General features: G+C 43.0%; 1 non-coding gene and 1 pseudogene across 1 annotated transcript; both read left to right on the top strand.

Moving 5' to 3' along the window:
- Positions 1-2,096: 2,096 nt before the first annotated feature.
- On the top strand, positions 2,097-2,220 carry LOC145404515 (5S ribosomal RNA; annotated as a pseudogene).
- Positions 2,221-2,489: 269 nt separating this feature from the next.
- LOC145404514 (5S ribosomal RNA) lies at positions 2,490-2,608 on the top strand. Its single transcript, XR_013898177.1, has one exon. It is a non-coding gene; the product is annotated as a 5S ribosomal RNA (ribosomal RNA).
- Positions 2,609-12,573: the final 9,965 nt, after the last annotated feature.

The following is a 12,573-nucleotide window of genomic DNA, read 5'->3' on the forward strand; positions in this document are numbered from 1 at the left end:
ATAATGAATAGTGTACTCCTGTATGGCCTCTTCTGACAACTGTGCTTATCCCAGCTCCCTCGAAAAGGAAAAGTGCTACAGTACATTTCATTCACTGGATAATGCCATTGCTGTACTAAAACAGCCACGAACTGTGCCTGGGATAATGTTACAGTGTCAGCAGAGTTCAGTGAGATAATTTTTTTTTTTTTCTGTAGCCATCTGCGGATATTCAAAACTTTTAAAACCGGGAATGTTATGGGATGACTTATAGTCTTGAAAATAATCAAGCTTAGTAAACTGTGCCCCAAATATATGACTAAAACACGTTAATCCAAGTCTAAAAACAGTTTATAAATCAACCTAAACACACAATTGTAGTCTAAAATATCATTAAAATTGGTTAAAAAAAAAAAAAATCAAAACTCATCGTTAAACCGGGGTTTGGCCATTGTTAGGTGGGGTATATTGGTATTTCTACCCCCATTGTTAAGCCCGGGTATCACATCTAGAGGTATCGTATATCGAGATATTACTGTATATACAGTATACTGTATATATTTATTTGACAGAGTCCCTAGAGAGGTGGTGAAGTGGGCAATGAGAAAGCTTGGATTGGAGGAGTGGCTGGTTAGGGTGGTTATGGCTATGTACTGTATGTGGGTGCTCGCACCCAGGTAAGGGTGAATGGAGATTTCAGTGATGAGTTTTCTGTGAATGTTGGTGTGCATCAAGGGTCAGTTTTGAGTCCCATGTTGTTTATCATGGTACTTGAAGCCCTCTCACGTGACTTTAGAAATGGACTGCCCTGGGAGATGTATGCTAATGATTTGGTGTTGATTGCAGAGAACAAAATGGAAGGGAGGAAAGGTTTAGGATGTGGAGAGATGGTATGGGGCACAAGGGCTTAAGGGTAAATGCAGATAAAACAAAAGTGATGATGTCTAGGGTTGGTGGCTGTACTGTCAAAGACAAGGGAGAGTGGCCATGTGCAGTTTGCCACAAGGGCGTGGGAAGTAATTCCATCTTGTGCGGTGTTTGTGATAAATGGGTGCACAAGAGGTAGACTGTGAGATAATGCTGATTTTATGTCTATGGCGTGTTGGGGAGAGCAGGTGGAGATTGCCAGGTGTGAAAGGATTGAGAATCTCTTGAGTGTGTGGAAGAGTTTTCTTATTTGGGAGACATGTTGTGTGCTGGAGGTGGGGCTGGAGCTAGCTGTGGCTAGGGTGAGAAGTGGTTGGAAGAAGTTCAGGGAGCTCTTGCCTCTCCTGACATTGAGAGGACTCTCTCTACATGCTAAGGGGTCTTTGTATGCAGCATGTGTTAGGAGTGTAATACTGTATGGTAGTGAGACCTGGGCAGTAAAGGAGGAGGATATTCGCTGGCTCTGACATACAGAAATGACAATGATTAGGTGGATGTGTAGTGCGTCCCTGTGTGCAAGGTCTGGGGGGGCTGGGTTTACGATGGAAGAGTTGAGAGGTAGGATGGGACTGGAGTGTATTGTTGTTGTGATGAGGAGAGGTAGATTGAGATGGTTTGGACATGTGGAGAGGATGGGGGATGATAATTGGGTGAGGGAGGTGAGAAGTGTTAATATTGGGGGTGGGGTCATGAGGGGTAGACCAAGAAAGACATGGTGGGACGAGGTCATTAAATGTGACCTCAGGGTTAAGGGACTGAACAGGGAGGCTGCAATGGATTGTGCATCATGGAGAGCCGCCAATAGGTGACCAATGCCTACGCATGCAAGCATGTTGGAGCCTTTAAATGCAAAACGTTTTATATGTATATATATATATATATATATATAAGTAATCCCTCTAATATCCGAACGCCCAATATCCGAACATTCCCACTAACCGGACATAATCGTCCCGGGATCCAATATTCCCAAAATGGGCCAAAAACCGCAAAAAATTCGAAAAAAATCTGACTTTTTTCCCTTCCGTAATTTGAAATTGCTGCATGGCGCCAAACAGCTGTTACACCATGGTCTCTTCACCTCTTCCTTCCTCCCCCTCCCCCCTCCCCTGTCAGGGTTGCCATTTGGTATTTTTCATTACCAAGTGTGGGCCAATTTGGTAATGGAAAATTTGTTTGGTAATGAATCAGAATAATGCATTACCACGTTGAGTACACCGCTTCCCGTCCAATCAGCGAAGTTAAGCAACGTTGGGTCTGGTTAGTACTGTACTTGGATGGGTGACCGCCTGGGAACACCAGATGCTGTTGGCATCCCTACGTGTCAAGTGGGGTTGGTGGAGGATTAGTGCCCCTCCCTGTAAAACAATTAACTCTAAGCCCTTGGCCACCCCGTCTGGGATGCATGGCGTTGGTGGGGGTGTCTAAATGGCTCACTTGGTAAGCTGCTGTACTCACGCAGTTGCAAGCGCTGGTTCGAATCCCCGCAATATTTAATTTGGGGTGTCTAAATGGCTCACTTGGTAAGCTGCTGTACTCACGCAGTTGCAAGCGCTGGTTCGAATCCCCGCAATATTTAATTTGCCAACGGCCATACCACGTTGAGTATACCGCTTCCCGTCCGATCAGCGAAGTTAAGCAACGTTGGGTCTGGTTAGTACTTGGATGGGTGACCGCCTGGGAATACCAGATGCTGTTGGCATCCCTACGTGTCAAGTGGGGTTGGTGGAGGATTAGTGCCCCTCCCTGTAAAACAATTAACTCTAAGCCCTTGGCCACCCTGTTTGGGATACATGGCGTCTGGCAATGGATGGATGGATGGATGAGGATACACAGGATGGAGATGGTGGATTGTTTGCTCTCTCTGATTAATCTGCTACCCTATATAGCGTGGTGTTAATTATAAGGAGAGTGATTACATGTATTTCCACTTATATATATAATTAGTGAAGAATAAATGCTAGCCTTACGAATTTGGTAATGAAAGTTGAGGAGACTGGTAATGTGGCCGTTGCGATCTGGCAACTCTGTTACCCCGCCATCATCAACAGTCACAGCCAAACTCCGATCGAGAGCAGATGCTTATAGCAGTGCAAGCCACAAGTGCTTGTTTTTTGTGAATAAGCAATGAATAAACTGCAATACCTCGCCACTAGAACACACGGGAATTTACAGTGTTGTGCAGTGTTAAGAAATTAGAATTTAGAGTGCAGAGGATTAACTGTGGACTGCAAACTGGCGGTTCAAACCAGTCCAGGAGCCAGGGACTTGTAAGTACCCAGAATGTTTAATATTGTATAAACTCACCTCTAAAACCTCATTTTATGGTTCTTTTGCATTTATTTTCAGTCTTTTATGTCCCTTATTGGTGTGATTTGGGTCTTAAATAGGTGCAGTGCATGTCCAGAGGGAGTTGTATAGGTGTTTTTCTGAGTTAGGGTCCATAAGAACAAGTCCAGGAGGCTGGGGCCCAATATCCGGACAGGATCACTATCCGGACATGCCTTTGGCACTATTACATCGGATATTGGAGGGATTACTATATATATATATATATATATATATATATATATATACAGTATAAATATATATATATATATACATATACAGTATAAATATATATATATATATATATATATATATATATATATATATATATATATATATATATATATATATATATATATATATATATATATATATATATATATATATAATATATACTGTATTATATGTGGTAGGTGGGGGTGCCCATCATCCACCTACTTAGAGTAGTGGTACAGGTACTCCATACATATAGTGGCAAACCAAATAATTTCCTGTGAAACAGGAAATCATTTACAACGCTGGGTGGTAACTTAATAACCAACGAAAACGTATTCCCTACGTGACAGCAGGTGGGTTGGTGGAGGGTTAGTGCCCCTCCCCGGAAAATAACTAACTAAAAATACGAACAAGAAGCCTCGGACCAGGACTGACCAAAAGATGACAACTAAGGACCAAACAAAGGACATGGTACGAATGGCTGCATGGAATGTAAGGGGTGCAAATGATGAGGTGAAAGAAAGATAGATTGTCCAGGTGCTTGAGGGTGTGAAAGAGAATGTATGTGAATTAACTGAAACTAAATGGAGAGGTGAGAGAATGGGAGTATTGATGGGGTATATGCACAGAAGTAGGTGAGAATGAGAGGGCAAAAGAAGGAGTGTGCATTGTTGTGAGTAACAGATGGAAGGAGAATATAAGAGAGTATGGATGAGTTGGCACAAGGATTGTGTGGATAAGATTGAAAGTTGGACTACAAATGTGGGCGGTTGTATGTGTGTATGCGCCAATGAAAGATTGTGCAAGCAGAGTAAGAGAAGAGTTCTGGACATATGTGCAAGTGTGCTTGGAAAAGTTTGAAAGTAATGAGAGAGTTTTTGATTGGAGATATGAATGAAAAAGTAGGGAATGTGAGGGTGGGCTGAGTGGATGGTGAATGGGGTGTGCCTGCAGAGATGGATGAGAATGGCAGTGCTTTAGTGGACATTTGTGCTGGGAGGGGGTTGGTGATAGCCCATACCCTCTTCAGGCACAAAATGATCCATAGGTATAGGTGGCGAGTGATGAGAAGGGTGGGTGGTGAATTGAATGAACGGAAGGCAATGATTGATTATGTGTGTGTTAATGAAAAGATGAGAAGGTATGTAATGGATGCAAGAGTATACAGAGTTTGGGGTAATGGACTTTCTGACCACCACTTGGTGGTGGTCAGAATCAAGGTACAAATGAAATGGGGAAAGAGAAGGAGGGAAGGACAGGAAAAAGCTCATACAAGGAGAGTGGAAAGGTTACAAGAGGATGGAAAAAAGGCAGAATATTAGAGGGAAGTGGAGGAGTGATTGGGTAAATATGGATTGGAGCCGATGGGGGACATGGGAGGTGTGTGCAAGATATTCACAGAAGAAATCTGTGCAGCATGTGAGGTGGTGAGTGGGATGAAGAGAAGACGAAAGGGGGTGCAGGGAAAAGCATGATGGAATGATGAGGTGAGAGAGGCTGTGACACAAAAGAAGAAAGCATGTAGTGAGTGGATGAGAAACAGGGGTGTGGAAGAAGTTGAGAGACAGAAGAAAGGGTTATATGTAGAGAGGAAGAGAAAGGTGAAAAGATTAATAAGAGAGATTAAGAAGAGAGTGGATGAGGAATTTGAATGTAAAGTGGAGGGAATGTAAGAAAATGTTCTGGAAGGAAGTTAAGAGAGTCAGACAGGGTGGCAGAGTGGGGAGTGAAAGATAAAAATGGTAGATTACTAGTGGAGAAGGAAGAAAAGGTGAGCAGATGGAGAGAACCCTGTAAGGAATTGTTGAACATATAGAATGAAAGTAATGCGAGTGTAAGTGGCTAGGGGACGAAGGGATGTGAGAAGAGAGGAAGAAATCAGTAGGATGGAAGTTGTGAAAGCAGTGAAGAAAGTTAAAATGGAGAAAGACCCAGGAATTGATGGAGTGTGTGGTGAAATGGTGAGAGAGGCTGTGGCACAAAAGAAGAAAACATATAGTGAGTGGGTGAGAAACAGGGGCATGGAAGAAGTTGAGAGACAGATGAGAGAGTTATATATAGAGAGGAAGAGAAAGGTGAAAAGATTAGTAAGAGAGATTAAGAAGAGGGTGGATGAGGAATTTGAGTGTAAAGTGGAGGGAATGTAAGAAAATGTTCTGGAAGGAGGTAAAGAGAGTTAGACAGGGTGGCAGAGAAATTAGTTGGGGAGTGAAAGATAAAAATGGTAAATTACCAGTGGAGAAGCGAGAAAAGGTGAGCAGATGGAGAGAACACTTTAAGGAATTGTTGAACATAGAGAATGAAAGTAATGCTAGTGTAAGTGGCTAGGAGACGGAGGGATGTGAGAAGAGAGGAAGAAATCAGTAGGATGGAAGTTGTGGAAGCAGTTAAGAAAGTCAGAATGGTGAAAGCCCCAGGAATTGATGGAGTGTGTGGTGAAATGCTGAAGCATGGGGGGAAGAAAGTAGTAGAATGGATGTGGAAGATGCGCTGATTGGCCTGGAAGGAAGGTAGAGTCCCGGAGGATTGGAAGTCAGGTATAATTATTCTCTTGTACAAAGGCCATGTGGAGAGGATGGAGGATGAAAGACTGACGAAGAGAGTGTATGTGAGTGAGGTGGAAGGGGGAAGAGGGAGGGGGAGGCTGAGGATGAGATGGAGGGATGGGGTGGAGAGGTATATGAGAGAAGGGGGTGTGAGTTGGGAGTGAGGCAGTGAGATGGCGGGGGACAGGGCGACGTGGAGGCAATTTGTTTGTGGCCACCCCGAACGGGATTGAGGCATCTGGCAATAGATAGATAGATAGACAAAAGAAAAGGGAAAAAAGAAGTGTGTGGTAATCATAGGGGCATTTGTCTTCTTGGTGTATAGGAAAAGTATATGGTAGGATACTTATTGACAGAGTTAGAGAAATAACAGAGGAATTAGTTGGAGAAAAACAGGGAGATTTTAGAAAGGGAAGAGGTTGTGTAGATCGGTTGGGAACCAGAATCTATCTATCTATCTATTGCCAGATGCCATAATCCCATAACGGGTGGCCATTTGACTCAGTTATTTGTTTCACGAGGAGGGGCACTAACCCTCCACCAACCCACTTGTTGACACGTAGGGAGCACGTATGGGTTGGTTATATGGTTACCACCCAGCATTGTAAATGGTTTCTTGGCTTACAGGAAACCATTGGCTTGTCACTCAATGTAAAGCCACCTGTAAAGGAAAGAAAAGCAATAAGAAGTGACAGGCAAGATGGAAGAAATAGAAAGAGAGGAGGGCAGGCACAGAAAAAGAATGAAAAAGGCTAAGGAAGAAGTAGGCAGCACTACATCGAGTGAGTGGATGATGGTTGCCACCACCTACCACTAATAAAAGAATCAAATACTGTACGACAGACTTTATCATACTGAAGGAATTTCTATAAGCTTGACAACAGAATTGTCAGGTGAGGGAGAAATGACATCAAGAGAGCAGAGTAATGTGAGTAAGCAGCAGTTTTCTGAAGGATTTGATAGTTCGTAGGTAAGGAAAGTCCGTGCCTATTACTAGTTGATTTTATTCAGCTGTAATTGAACGTTCAAGTTATGAATGGGTTACTGAAGGCTATGTTTATGGTATCTCTTTGAGTTCAGAAACCTGTGATGAAAATCATCTGGAGGTACCAAAGATAAAATGAAATTTATGTCATCTGAGGGAAGGTGTCAAAGATTGCATGAAGATAGAGCCCCGGAAAGTCACTAGCAGTATAAATAAAGTTGGGGGGGCAGCATTTGGAGAGGGATTTTGTGTTACTCATTATATAAGAAAAAAAAGAAGGGGGGGGGGAAGAAGGGGAAAAGGGGTGTTAGAGTAAGAAGAAAAATGGAAGGATAAAATAGCTCAGATAGCTATTACCAGTTAGGAGATTCCTAGGACAGAGCAAGGTGTCAGAGATAATGTGATAATTGCTTAGGTAATATGTGAACAGTAGTTATAGAATTTAGCTCATTTACAGACATTAACACTCAGATGAATAAAAATCTCCAGTGTTAGGTGGAATATAATACTAGAGTAGTCCTGACCAGGAGAGGGTTTGGCACCAACACAGTATTCTCTTAGACTCCAGTGACTCACATCAGTTGAATAAATTCATCTAGCATCAGTTGGAAATGAATGCTACAGTTGTCCTGACCATTTGTAGGTTAAATTGTAACTAGTTCTACCTTATTTGTTTACAGGAATAGTGAAGATGAATCTGGAAAGCAAAGCTCCTTGTTACTGGGGGACAGCGCTGCATCTTACCCTCGTGACCACGCTGCCACTTCTACTTCATCCCCAGTTGGCTTCACTTTCTATAATAATGTTATGGTAAGAACTAGCACTAAGAAATTTCTATCAGTCATTCATTTTGTGTGTTTGTGGTGGTTCCAACAAAAACAGCATCAGGTTTCCAGGTCCCTACCACAACTTAGTTTCCCCACTGCAAGATCACCATACCTCATCTCAGGTTGGTACTAGAGAGGGATGCCATAACACAGATGCACTGATATAACTGGGCAACAGAGCTGCTTTTGTTATACAAGTGTTTCCCATCTCCCTTCCCATCCCCTGAAAAGATGATGGTGGACTGCAGAAGGGCAGGTTCAGCCTGCAATCTACTGGGTTCATGTTTAGATTAGCCTGGGACCACTGCAACAACAATAACAGCATCTAGGCAGTGAATAGTATTGGGACACAAATAGAGAACCAGGAGTGTTTAGATAGTAGATGGATCTCATTGAATGATTTAAATGCATTTCTGATATTCTAGAATCATCTTGAACCTGAAATGTCTCAAAAATCCACATCCAAGAAATAATTTATAAACCCACCTCTTGCAATAAGTACATAAACATTACTGCACCCAAATCCAGTTTCTTTTCACTGTCTGTAGAGCATTTTAATGTCTTGCATATGCAGTATGGAATATCCTGGATATGGTTGTTGTTTTTGTTGTTGTCTGTCAGGCTGAACACGCCCATCAGCCATGGGCAGGCAACCACCCGTGCAGGAGTTGTCCCTGTAGTGAAATGATGTTCCCTTGCAACTGACAGCATCTCACCACAGTGAGGCATGGGGAATAATATGGAGGTTTGGTTCCTGGATGGACACAGCAGTTACATCTCCACCCAGTTAACAGGAGCATCATAACAGGCCCCAAATCACCCCATAATTTGGTTGTATGGTTACTGCCCAGCATTGTAAATGGTTTCCAGGGTTACAGGAATCCATTAGACTTGAAGTTAGTGTATAGCCATGTGAAGTGGAAAGAAGAGTAATAAAAAGTGACCAGAAGGAAAGGAAGAAACACGATGAGATGAAGGCAGATGTGGAGGTAGAATGAGAAAGGGAAAGGAAGAAGTAGGCAGCTTTATGTTAGTACAGTGTAATGAGTGGGTGATGGTTGAAATCACCTACCACCACCTAGGTATAGTAGGGACCATAAGGTTGAAAATCTTATTCAGCATATAATTTTCAGAACATACAGTAATGTGGTCCTGGTCTGAGTGTGTGAGGCAATAATCATGTAACTTCCTTTTTTTTTTTTTTTTTTTTTTTTCATTGCATGTAATATTCATAGTACAGTAAGGTACCAGGTTTTGCGCCTAATAGGGATCATGAAACGTGCCACCAAAGTTGATTCTATGAAAGATGGGGCAACGACCTTATGAGAAATAAGCTAATAAGGACTGGGCCCGTAAGAAAACTCACCTTTAATGTATACTGTACTTTAAATTTGTCCTAAAGTTACCATAAATGGTGCTATTAACACATTAAATCATAAAGTAACATTAAATTAACAATAAAACATAAAAACATCATAAAATACAAAATACTTAAATACAGTATGCATTAGCAGTACAGGTATTACTTACATGTGTAATACACACACATCCTCTGTTTAAACGTAATACTCACCAAAAAGACCAGGGTGAAGGGCTTAATTTATTCAATGCCAGGAGGTATCCAAGGCTTTGGGTAGGGCTAGTGGGCCCCACCACTGCCTCCAGCACCGTCATCATCACCACCACTTCTTTCGTGTTGCACCCTTTGGCGCAGCACTTTTTTTCAGTTATGCCTGTCTCTTAGAGGTTGCCTGTCTTGCTCCTCCACAAATCAGAGATTCCTCATTTAGCATGAGGTTGGCCGCAGCTTCAGGATCTGGTCGGGTGTCATGTTCAGAGGACCCCTCAGCTCGGACTGGGACCTCCACTTCTGTAGCCATGTCGGGCCTCAGTTTTAGGTATCAGGTTATTAATGCCTGTTGGCCTTTCTGGATTAATTTGTTGAACACTTCACCCATGGAGGAGACTTTATTTTATGTTCTCCATCACTTTCTATGTGAGTGAAATAGAAAGGCTCAGTCTCCTCAGCAAATGACTCACAGGCAGTAATAATTTGGAACAGAAATGAAGTGGTTGAGGCTCTTTCCACCTCCTCTTGTGGCTCCTGGGCAGTCTGTTGTTCCGCCTCCATATCCTTATCTAGCATTTCTTCTATGGACTCCTGTGGAGGTGCATGGCTGATCAGGTCGTCGATTTCGTGCTGTGTTAGGTCAGCAAACCCCGGAACTGGGATCTGCCGTATCATCTCCACTGTTTCTTTTAAGAGCTGTTGTTGCTTCTCCCAGCCAGGCTGACCGGTGATGAGATTTGGCAACAGCAGCTTCCATGTGTGAGTAAAGGTGAGTACAGAGAGTGACTCCCTTGCTCTCACATAAGCCTCAGCTGCCTGACGAATGTTAAATTTTGTCCAAAAAAAACCTTGGTAGTGCTAGTGGAGTTAGAGGTTGTGGAGGAAGAATGACCAGGGCCGTCAGTATCGCTCTTGCCATCCGAATCAGGCACTGTGGAGGTCCTAGGCCTAGGCAACTCAGAGCCCTGGACTTCTAGGAGCTCCTGTTGTGCATCCATGGCCACCCTAAGCTGGGTGAGGATGTCCTGGTAAAAAATTTGTTTGGTGTTGGCAATCACCTCCTAAACCAAAGGCTGGATCTTTGAAGTGGTGTTTGGAGGCAGAAACACTACCTATACTGCTGGTTGCTGTCCAGTGAGGAAGCAGGCATGGCCTGGAGCATTGTCCATGAACAATAGGACATGGAAGGCCAGATTGTTCTCTTCACGAAATGCTTTCACGTCGGGGAGAAAGTGGTTGTCAAACCACACCAGGGACATGGTGGAGGTCATGTAGGCCTTGGAGTTAGATTTCCAAATGTACCCCCTCAGGTCCTTCATGTCGGCATGCTTGTAGGCTCATGGCTGCTTTGAATGGTGCAGGGTAATAGGGTTCATCCTGTGGGTTCTGGTAGCATTGGCGGTCAGGAGGACTGTAAATCTGTTCATTGCTGTCTTGATGCCCCTGGCCTGCCTTTTGGACATGGCGATATATGAAGAGTGGGGGTATCACTTCTAATAGGCCCAAGTCTCGTCACAGTTATAGATCTTGGCCAAGTAGTAGTTGCCGTCCTCAACAATTTTTTCGGCTACAGTTGGGAAGGAGGCTGCGGCTTCCACATCGACCAACTGTGCCTCCCCATGGTAGACCACATGCTTGACTTTGGCCCTGCCTTTGAACCTCTGTAGCCAACCCCATGAAGCAGTGAACTCTGGTGATGACACTGTGTTACATTTCTTTGCAGCTGCATCATAAAATAGGTGGGCCTGGTCTTGAATTTCGGGCCTTAACACATTAATGCCTTCCTGGGTCCTCCTGTTCAATGGTAGAAACAAATAATGTTCAACTACTAGTGTAATTGAGCTGTACTTGGTCACTGTTTTCACTCATCTACCTCCGGCACCTGGTTCAAAATACAGTACTTCTTCGTAAGGGCTAGATTGGCTTTAACTTCACTCAGCTGTTTTCAAATACTGTGCACAGTCGACTCTGGCACGTTATGCATTTTGCATATTTCAGAGTTACAAGCACCTTTCTACATTTCTGCCACAATTTTATTTTATAAATTGTCATCATACTGGCGTTTTTTCACCCCCTTGCTGCAGTCATGCTTGGCCTTCCCTTTACTGCTTGCTGTTCCAGGTTCACGCCTTCTTACACCATTTCCACTATCACCTGGTCCACCTTCGGCTCCATTTGAAGCACTAGGTGGCATATTTCCATCAGTTACAAATCAAGGACACAAGAGTGTAACACTCAACTTGCAGACACACTGAACACATGTAGGAAACAGGTCGAATCTAAGTGTTGGCACTGGCGTCACTGTGGCGAGAACCCAAAACTTGTGGTGCTGGAGGGCGTGAAAGTATTTTTTTTAGTTGTGAATGTGCAATCAGGAATATTTGATGACTGCTGCCAAAGTGCATTTTGCCAATCTGGATTCTGTGAAACCTGGTACCTTACTGTACTGTATTTTGCATTATAATGACAGGACAGTCATCCCTCGATTATCTGATGTAGTAGAGCCATCGGTGTATCCAGATACGGATGAAATCCGGATATGGAGCAGTATCCTACCAATACCCTGCTTATACCCAGCCAGTATGTACAGTTCCCTACCTAATTGTGCCAGTGTTCGTCATTCTTTCAGCTGTTGTACAGTAACTGTATTTAGATCCATAGTAGAGTACAGTACTTACCACCCAGTGGCCGTCGGAGAGGCGTCGCTGACCCCCCAGCAGGTGTTTACCAGATGTTCTCCTCCTCCTCCTCCACTACTACTACTACTATCAGCTGTGTACATCTTAGCACTGTAAAGTCTAACAGCTGTTAAATGAGTTGCTTGCTGTTTTAGTTCAAGTGATTAGCATTGTCTTTTGTACAGAGTAACAACTGTATGTATGATTTTACACCAATGAAATAGTTTATACATGATAAATAATTGTTTACTGTGTGAAGCTAGGTATTATTTTTATTTTTCCCGCCATTCTGTTGTTATTAAAATTTTTTTTCCCCAGTGAATCAGTTTATGATGCATTTCTACAATTTATGGTAAGTTAGATTATACCATAGCAAGTAGATTTTCTGTTCTTTTTACACAGGTAAAGGATTTCATGGTAAGTTAGCTTATACCATGGCAAGTAGATTTTCTATTCTTTGTACACTGGTAAAGGAATTCATGGTTAGTTTGAGTATACCATAGCAAGTAGATTGTCT

This window comes from Coenobita brevimanus, chromosome 63 (assembly GCF_032717465.1).
Source record: "Coenobita brevimanus isolate Jiangsu-jjx chromosome 63, ASM3271746v2, whole genome shotgun sequence".
Classification (NCBI taxonomy): Eukaryota; Metazoa; Arthropoda; class Malacostraca; order Decapoda; family Coenobitidae; genus Coenobita; species Coenobita brevimanus.